General features: G+C 30.3%; 1 long non-coding RNA gene across 1 annotated transcript; it reads left to right on the plus strand.

Moving 5' to 3' along the window:
* Positions 1–1,638: 1,638 nt before the first annotated feature.
* On the plus strand, positions 1,639–2,286 carry LOC143206779 (uncharacterized). Its single transcript, XR_013008526.1, has 3 exons — positions 1,639–1,697; positions 1,968–2,120; positions 2,177–2,286. It is a non-coding gene; the product is annotated as an uncharacterized LOC143206779 (long non-coding RNA).
* Positions 2,287–9,626: the final 7,340 nt, after the last annotated feature.

Here is a 9,626-nt window from a genome sequence, read left to right on the forward strand (position 1 = left end):
TAATTGCAAGACTTATTGAATTACAGTCCAGCTCAACTGCTCAAAGAACTTTCAGGGATCTATAGCTCTATCAACTGTTTCCAGGCCTTTACTAGCATTAAGGAGATAACTAAAAGGAGATTAAACTGCCACACGAATTGACTGCAAATGCTATTTTGAACCGTTCAACATAGCGGCTTCTTGTGACCAAGGCTAAAGTATAAATCTATTACAATTCCAAGCGCAAAGAGTAATGCGTTAGTCTGAGAGAATGATCTATATCGACACCAAAGCTGAATACATATATAAATATAATAAATTTTGTTATGTTTATGATAAGATCAACAAGATGTAATATATTATAAGTTAAGAAACTGAAACTGTTACTGCAAAAGTAGCCTATTGAACAAATTCAACGACATATTGTTACAAAAATGGCTAGCAATAACAAGTAACAAGCACAAAGTCTTCTTTTATTACAAAGCTCGTCTATAAGTAAAAGGTCAATTGAAAAGTCCCCATCTTGACACATAGATGGCGCTACTAGAATTAAATCCATATATTTTTCGGATCATTAGTTTGTGAATTATAGCATTTTGAGTGAAGCAATTTTTGTTATTGTGAAAAAAATGGATAAAAAGGAATATCGCGTGCTGATAAAATATGACTTTTTGAAGAGAAAAAATACAGTTAAAAACTTGGCTTGATGCCGAGTTTCCGGACACTGTCCCAGGAAAATCAACTATCAAGGATTGGTATGCTCAAGGATTGGTACGTTTAGACGTGAAATGAGCACCGAAGACGGTGATTTGATCGAGTTTTTACAGCATGGTATGTGAGTTTTATGGCAGATAGAAGCTTCAAACACTTCGAACAATACCTCCATATAGACAATCTATGAACTCAAATATTGAAGTCAAGTAAAGTAAAAGAAACTAAACAGAGATCTAGTTTAAAAATAAAAAAAATGTTGCAGTTGCATACGCCTATTGAACAAATTCAACGACATATTGTTGCAAAAATGGCTACACAGTGGACGCCCAAAAGAGGTTGTTGCGGAGGAAAACATTTACAAAATCCACAAAATGATTTTGTATTACCGTAAATTGAAAGTGAATGAAATAGCATACACTCTAAAGATATCAACTGAACGTGTACATCATATCATTCACGAATATTTGGGTATGAGAAAGCTCTGTGCAAAGTGGGTGCCGCGCGAGCTCACTTTTGACCAAAACCAACGACGAGTTAATGATTCAGTGTTTGAAGATGATGAAGCGTAATAAACCCGAGTTTTTGCGTCGATATATGACAATGGATAAAACCGAACACGATGAATCCACTCCAAAGCGTGGGAAAACGCAACAGTCGAATGGAAAGGTTATGGCGTCTGTATTTTACGATGCGCATGGAATAATTTTCGTTGACTACCTTGAAAAAGGAAGGGCCATCAACAGCGACTATTACATAGCGTTATTGGACCGTTTGAAGGACGAAATCGTCGATAAAATAATTTTCAGCTAGTAAACCCTAATAATATTCCAATGTAATGCTTCAAATTCACAGAAAATCTATACAAAAAAGTCTGCGAAACATAACTGTAACTATTTTTGAACACTATCTTTAGCAGACGGTTTTTAATCGCTATCAAACAACGACGCTCAATAGCAAACAATGCTAGTCTAGAGTTCTAAAACATCGCATGTGCCATAAAGATCGTAAATAATTATTTTTTAATTAAATTATATGAAAATAAGTATGTTACACGTAGATTTAACAAGGCTATTGATTGTTATATGACAATCTACGTAAGTCTCAAGGAATTCTTCGTTGCATTACTATGTGTATATAGGTTTTTAGGTTTATTTTATTTATAGAATAAGAAATGTTTATACATAATTTTTGAAATATTTTAATTATGTTATGAAAAATATTGTATATTACACATTTTTAAACGTAAATTAAACTTCTGTTATTTTTTCTTCAAGAGTTGGTCTATTTTCAAATATTTTCATAAAAATGGAATGGTTTCTCGATTATTGTCTATCCAATGCAGCAGTTAACTTACGTCATCTCCATTTATGATATCAAAACGTGGCAATGTTGCCGCATTTAACTTTGACTTTTGACAACATTTTAATGTAAGTAAAATAATGTATCAAAATGCAATAAAATATTATTTATATTAACATTATAGTAAACCTAATTAGCTAATCTAATCCATACAGTATAGTCAATTCAAAAGAGCAGTGAACCCACGTTATCTGTCAAAACGTCGCAATGTTGCCGCACTTACTGTGAGTTTTAGTACATATTCACTTTGGTATATAACAAAATTCTAATCTAAATAAAATGATGAAACAAGAATATTATGTATTATAATTTATTGTATCATTATAGTACATCTAAAGCATTTATTATTGAAGAACATAGACTACAATTAATTACACAGCCACAATAGTTTATAGGTTAGAGTTGTTTTATTATATTTACATTAAACTTTTTCCACACTAGAATAGGTAGAGTTCTAGGCGCGTTTTTTATGTAGTGGTATTCCCTCGAACCCTAATCCTCCTTATTAACAATTGTATATCCAAGTAATGTATTTTATTTCCATTAAACAGTATATTTACCTTTTATGTTTAGTTCTTGTTTCCTTCGTCCAAGTGGTTTTTGTCATGTAACTCTGATATCACTGTATTTCCCCTTAGTTTGATCTGTTACTACCTATATATATCTTTCTTGATAAATGCCAGTAATGCCACATTACGTAATTACACAATGAACATAAATAAATCTTTCATATTCTACGATACAGTTTCCTACAGTTATCCTATATTAATCATATATTCACCTTTACTTATTTACATCCTCATCACCCTGTCTTGATATTGTCAGCAATGGAATCATAATCCAATTACTTATTCAGATCAATATTCATCTATATGATATCTAGATCTAGATGATATTCAATAAAATGCCAATACACAAATTGAAATAACAAATCTTCCTTAATTTTAGTATAAGCTTTTAAAAGCGTATTATTTTAAAAGAATGTCTGAAAGTGCTAATCCTATGTTTCCTAACAGTGTTTTCTATAGATATTTTCCATACTGTTATCTCTGAAATAATTGTATTAAATTATGTTTAATTGAATAAACTACTCACTGTTTTATACATTTTATAAATTTAATCTCGAATAGAACTACGATCAAGTTATGTAGACACATTATTTTCGGTGAATCCAAAATTGTATTGTTTTAAGAGATTTCAATCATAGGGTCTATACTAATATTCACACATTACAGTGCAACAACAACACAATAAAAATAATTTCCAACAAAAACCTGAGCAGCTTAATATTTAATAGTACCAATATTTACCTCTCTAACGCATTTGAACATACTGTTAAACCCCCATTACCTCGTTCCTTTTCGAAATTATTGATTAAAGACGTACTTTATTTATGACTGACACAAATATTAAGCAGCGATTTAAAAAGTATCAAAACAAGCAAAGCGCCAAAACAACGTTTACCGGTTTATAACCTTTTATTATCACTAATGTTTTCAGGAATTTTGCACATATTTGACAACTTGACGACTTGTATCAGACAGTATTGTATCTTTTTATAGCTAGAATACAATGAGAAGGAAAATATTTTCTGCTCATAAAACGAATTTACAAACTATAGGCAATACTTTATATATTTTGATGGCGTGAGTTCATTGCTGTTTTGGATAAACTGTAGATCATGTAGAATCGTTGAAATAATGCTTAATTTGCTGATGCAATGCTGTCAGTTTAGCGGTTATTAAATTTAGAAAAACCTCCATAGGCAAGAATAGATTATACTATTAACCTATCTGCCACCCAAACCATTTGGAACTATAAATGTCTTAATCTGCCATAATCTGATTAGGCTTCAGAGACTTCGAAAAGTTCGGAAATAAGATTAAATTTTTATTTTGAAAATTGGAATATTAAGAATTCTACTTTAAACGTATTAGCCATTGTACATTAACATACCACTATTCCAAAATTATAATAACAATGAAGAACTTGAGATCCCCAGAAAGGACTTGTTGAAAACCGAATATTGTTACTAATAACATACATATATATATATATATATATATATATATATATATATATATATATATATATATATATATATATATAGCATCGTTCTTTTTGGTGCGGTATAGTATTTATACAAGCGTCTAATATCAAATCGGGCATATCAGCAAGACTGACACCGAAAAGTAAATATTGTTGCTGTCAGAGTAATTTTTGTATAAGCTTAGGTCAGAAGAGTTGTAACCCATTAAACTGAAACAAGTGCTTGTCGCAAAAATAGTAGATTTGTCGGTGAAACAATCGACCTTATTTTATCGTTAAAAACAAATTATGCCAGTTAAAAACAACTCCAGAAACTGTTGAAAAGAAGTTTATTTAATTAATAAACAAAAAATGCCTTTATTTCATTTTAAATAAAATTGCAATCAACAGATGATACTGATTATAATTATTTTCTGGTTCTAATGTAAAAAAAACAACCATCCATACACACAGCGTAATATAACTTAATACGGCTTCAAATGTACTTAATATACCAAACAATACTGACTCTTATATCAAACAATAATTAAATATATGAAAATAAATGAGAAATATGTTCTCAAAAACTAATTACGTAGAGACATTAATACGTAATAATCACGATTCATGTCATAAATTACGGTACATCTCAACTGCGCGTGTAAATCACCATCATATCCTAAAAAACTAGAGTATTAACTTGTTATTAATCGAATTAACCAGTTGTCTTTATGACTTACCAGGTATTAAAATAGTCCATCGATAACAATTTTAAAAACTTTTTTATACATTTTAATCCCATATTAGCCTACCTAATATAAATCTCTATTCAATTTACATTTTTTATTGTAGAGCAATGATATAATCTAAGCAAATAGTTTGTATGTTTTGGATTACTTTTTTTAAATTGTATAAAATACTAACACGATTTATGATATTTTCATTTCGATTACTGTCAGAGTTCTTGATTATTAACTGCCCAATTCTGAATTATTCACTAAGCTTTGCAACCTAGAAAAAACATTTATAATTCCAAATAAGTTTTACTACAAACTAGACATTTCATAATTAATTGGCTAAAGTATCACTAGAATATACAACATTGGTCATCCGATAATTTTATCTATAAATTTACAGAAGCAAACAGAAATGTCATATTCGAAACTTTACAAGAGTGAGGATCAAGATTCAACTAAGAATGTCAAATAAAAGAGTGTAAGGAAGAGTGCATCAAAAAACAAAATAAACATCGATGCAGTAATGATGATGAATTGAGTTGACCTACTCCGAGGGGTTTAGAAATCTTCTCTAGAACATATTTGGAGATATCCCTTTATGAAATATTATGTTCAGTTAGGAATTTTTCTGCCTTGGTTATAAAAAACCTTATTTAAAGTGGTTGAAAGAGAATTTTCAATTCAAATAGAACTCTTACTAACAGTTTGTTATCATAAATGTATTAGCATTAAGGATATTAACGTAAAAATGGTGTTATTAACATGAGTCAGTTAATAATAGAACTCATATGGACTTAAAATATCAAATCGACAAGTAATCCAACTCTACCAATATAAAGCTCTCTGACCATTGCTTATCGCTACATAACCAATGAAAGGATTTAAAAATGTAGGTTATCCAACACTTCACCATAAAACATGAAAGAGGGTAAATCTGATCTGTTACAGTTGCAGCATGAGAGATAGGGTCACCAAGATACACATCATGTGAAGGCAATGCTCAAGAAGGATTTTTGTATTGATATCAAGATAGATAAAGCAGAAATCTGTGAACCATGTACATATGGAAAGGCACATCGTTCACCATTTTATACAACAGAGATGTCAAAATCTACAGATGAACTAATATCAACAGATATGTGTGGACCTTTTGATGAATCATTTGGAAAGAAGTGCTACTTTGCTTTGGTCATCGGTCCTATCTCAGTTTCTGGTGAAATAATGTTTATATATGTCTCTGCTGTAGTTTTTTAATATATGCACCTCACTACACAATACTACACAAGATTGAAATAACAAATCTTTCTTAATTTTAATATAAGCTTTTAAAATTATTATTTAGAAGTATTATTTTTAGAAGAACGCCTGGAAGTGCATTAGACCTCTTCATAGATTATTTTTGCTCTATTTATATCCTATGTTTCCTAACAGTGTTTTCTATAGATATTTTCCATACTGTTATCTCTGAAATAATTGTATTAAATTATGTTTAATTGAATAAACTACTCACTGTTTTATACATTTTATAAATTTAATCTCGAATAGAACTACGATCAAGTTATGTAGACACATTATTTTCGGTGAATCCAAAATTGTATTGTTTTAAGAGATTTCAATCATAGTGTCTATACTAATATTCACACGTTACAGTGCAACAACAACACAATAAAAATAATTTCCAACAAAAATCCGAGCTGCTTAATATTTAATAGTATCAATATTTACCTCTCTAACGCATTTGAACATACTGTTAAACCCCCATTACCTCGTCCCTTTTCGAAATTATTGATTAAAGACGTACTTTGTTTATGACTGACACAAATATTAAGCGGCGATTTAAAAAGTATCAAAACAAGCAAAGCGCCAAAACAACGTTTACCGGTTTATAAACTTTTATTATCACTAATGTTTTCAAGAATTTTGCACATATTTGACAACTTGACGACTTGTATCAGACAGTATTGTATCTTTTTATAGCTAGAATACAATGAGAAGGAAAATATTTTCTGCTCATAAAACGAATTTATAAACTATAGGCAATACTTTATATATTTTGATGGCGTCAGTTCATTGCTGTTTTGGATAAACTGTAGATCATGTAGAATCGTTGAAACAATGCTTAATTTGCTGATGCAATGCTGTCAGTTTAGCGGTTATTAAATTTTGAAAAACCTCCATAGGCAAGAGTAGATTATACTATTAACCTATCTGCCACCCAAACCATTTGGAACCATAAATGTCTTTTTCGAAAATATTATCATCGATGGAGTCATAATCTGATTAGGCTTCAGAGACCTCGGAAAAGTTCGGAAACAAGATTAAATTATTATTTTGAAAATTGGAATATTAAGAATTCTACTTTAAACGTATTAGCCATTGTACATTAACAAACCACTATTCCAAAATTATAATAACAATGAAGAACTTGAGATCCCCAGAAAGGACTTGCTGAAAACGTAATTTTTGTATAAGATTAGGTCAGAAGAGTTGTAACCCATTAAACTGAAACAAGTGCTTGTCGCAAAAATAGTAGATTTGTCGGTGAAACAATCGACCTTATTTTATCGTTAAAAACAAATTATGCCAGTTAAAAACTACTCCAGAAACTTCTTGAAAAGAAGTTTATTTAATTAATAAACAACAAATGCCTCTGTCTGAATACACTTTATTTCATTTTAAATAAAATTATAATCAATAGATGATAGTGATTATAATTATTTCCTGGTTCTAATGTAAAAAAAGCCACGTGAACTTATCCAAGATCCATACACACAGCGTAATATAAATTAATACGGCTTCAAATGTACTTAATATACCAAACAATACTGACTCTTATATCAAACAATAATTAAATATATGAAAATAAATGAGAAATATGTTCTCAAATACTAATTACGTTGAGACATTAATACGTAATAATCACGATTAATGTCATAAATTACGGTACATCTCGACTGTGCGTGTAAATCACCATCATATCCTAAAAAAGTAGAGTACTAACTTGTTATTAATCGAATTAACCAGTTGTCTTTTTGACTTACCAGGTATTAAAACAGTCCATCGATAACAATTATAAAACTTTTTTATACATTTTAATCCCATATTAGTCTGCCTAATATAAATCTCTATTCAATTTACATTTTTTATTGTAGAGCAATGATATAATCCGAGCAAATAGTTTGTATGTTTTGGATTACTTTTTTTTTAATTTTATTATTATGATTTATAATATTTTCATTTCGATTACTGTCAGAGTTCTTGATTATTAACTCTCCAATTCTGAATTATTTACTAAGCTTTGCAACTTAGAAAAAACATTTATAATTCCAAATAAGTTTTACTAAAAACTAGACATTTCATAATTAATTGGCTAAAGTATCACTGCAATATACAACATTGATCATCCGATAATTTTATCTATAAATTCACAGAAACAAACAGAAATGTCATATTCGAAACTTTACAAGAGTGAGGATCAAGATTCAACTAAGAATGTCAAATAAAAGAGTGTAAGGAAGAGTGCATCAAAAAACAAAATAAACATCGATGCAGTAATGATGATGAATTGAGTTGACCTACTCCGAGATGTTTAGAAATCTTCTCTAGAACATATTTGGAGATATCCCTTTATGAATTATTAAAGTGGTTGAAAGAGAATTTTCAATTGAAATAGAACTCTTACTAACAGTTTGTTGTATTAGCATTAAGGATATTAACGTAAAAATGGTGTTATTAACATGAGTCAGTTAATAATAGAACTCATATGGACTTAAAACATCAAATCGACAAGTAATCCAACTCTACCAATATAAAGCTTTCTGATTAATTACCAATGCTTACCGCTACATAACCAATGAAAGGATTTACAAATGTAAGTTATCCAACACTTCACCAAAAAAAACATGAAAGAGGGTAAATTTGATATGTTACAGTTGTAGCATGAGAGATAGGATCACCAAGATAAACGTCATGTGAGGGCAATGCTCAATAAGGATTTTTGTACTGATATCAAGATAGATAAAGCAGAAATATGTGAACCATGTACATATGGAAAGGCACATCGTTCACCATTTGATACAAGAGAGATGTCAAAAACCCCAGGTGAACTAATATCAACATATGTGTGTGGACCTTTTGATGAATCATTTGGAAAGAAGTGTTACTTTGTTTTGTTTAATTATAATTATACAAAATTTAGGTATTGTTATTTTAATCCACAAAAGTCCGAGGTAATGAAGCGCTGAAGGACTTTCTGAGGCACACAAAGACATACATTCAGTAAAAGAGATGCTGAGTGATAATGGCAAGGAGTTTGACAATAGAGAGGTTACATCTATCATACGCAGAAACGGAATTACACAGATGTTGACGGCACCCTTCACTCCTGATAAGAATGGAGTTTGTGAGCGAAACAACAGAACTGTAGTTGAAATGACCAGGACCTTGAAATATTCAAATCCAGAAACGACCTATCCAGCAGGATTATGAGCTGAATTAGTATATATCACCGCTGTATATATTCGCAACAGAACGGGGAAATCATCTGTAGATGGTGTCAGTCCTTACGAATTGGTTCGACATATTATGCCTAGTCAGAAAACAAGAAATGGATAGAAAAGCCGTAAAAAGGCATCTTATAGGATATGATAGTGATGAACGGTTTAGAATTTGAATTGAAAAAGATCAAAGCATTGTTATGTCTAGAGATGTACAATTTGAAGAGACCTGGGTGTTGCAATGATCATATTAAACTACCGTTTCAAGATGTGAAACCAGAAGAGGAAACTGTTAATGATCAGTCACAAGATT

Source organism: Rhynchophorus ferrugineus, unplaced genomic scaffold (assembly GCF_030347505.1).
Source record: "Rhynchophorus ferrugineus isolate W39M unplaced genomic scaffold, kcgeb_rfMv2 rfM1, whole genome shotgun sequence".
NCBI lineage: Eukaryota > Metazoa > Arthropoda > Insecta > Coleoptera > Curculionidae > Rhynchophorus > Rhynchophorus ferrugineus.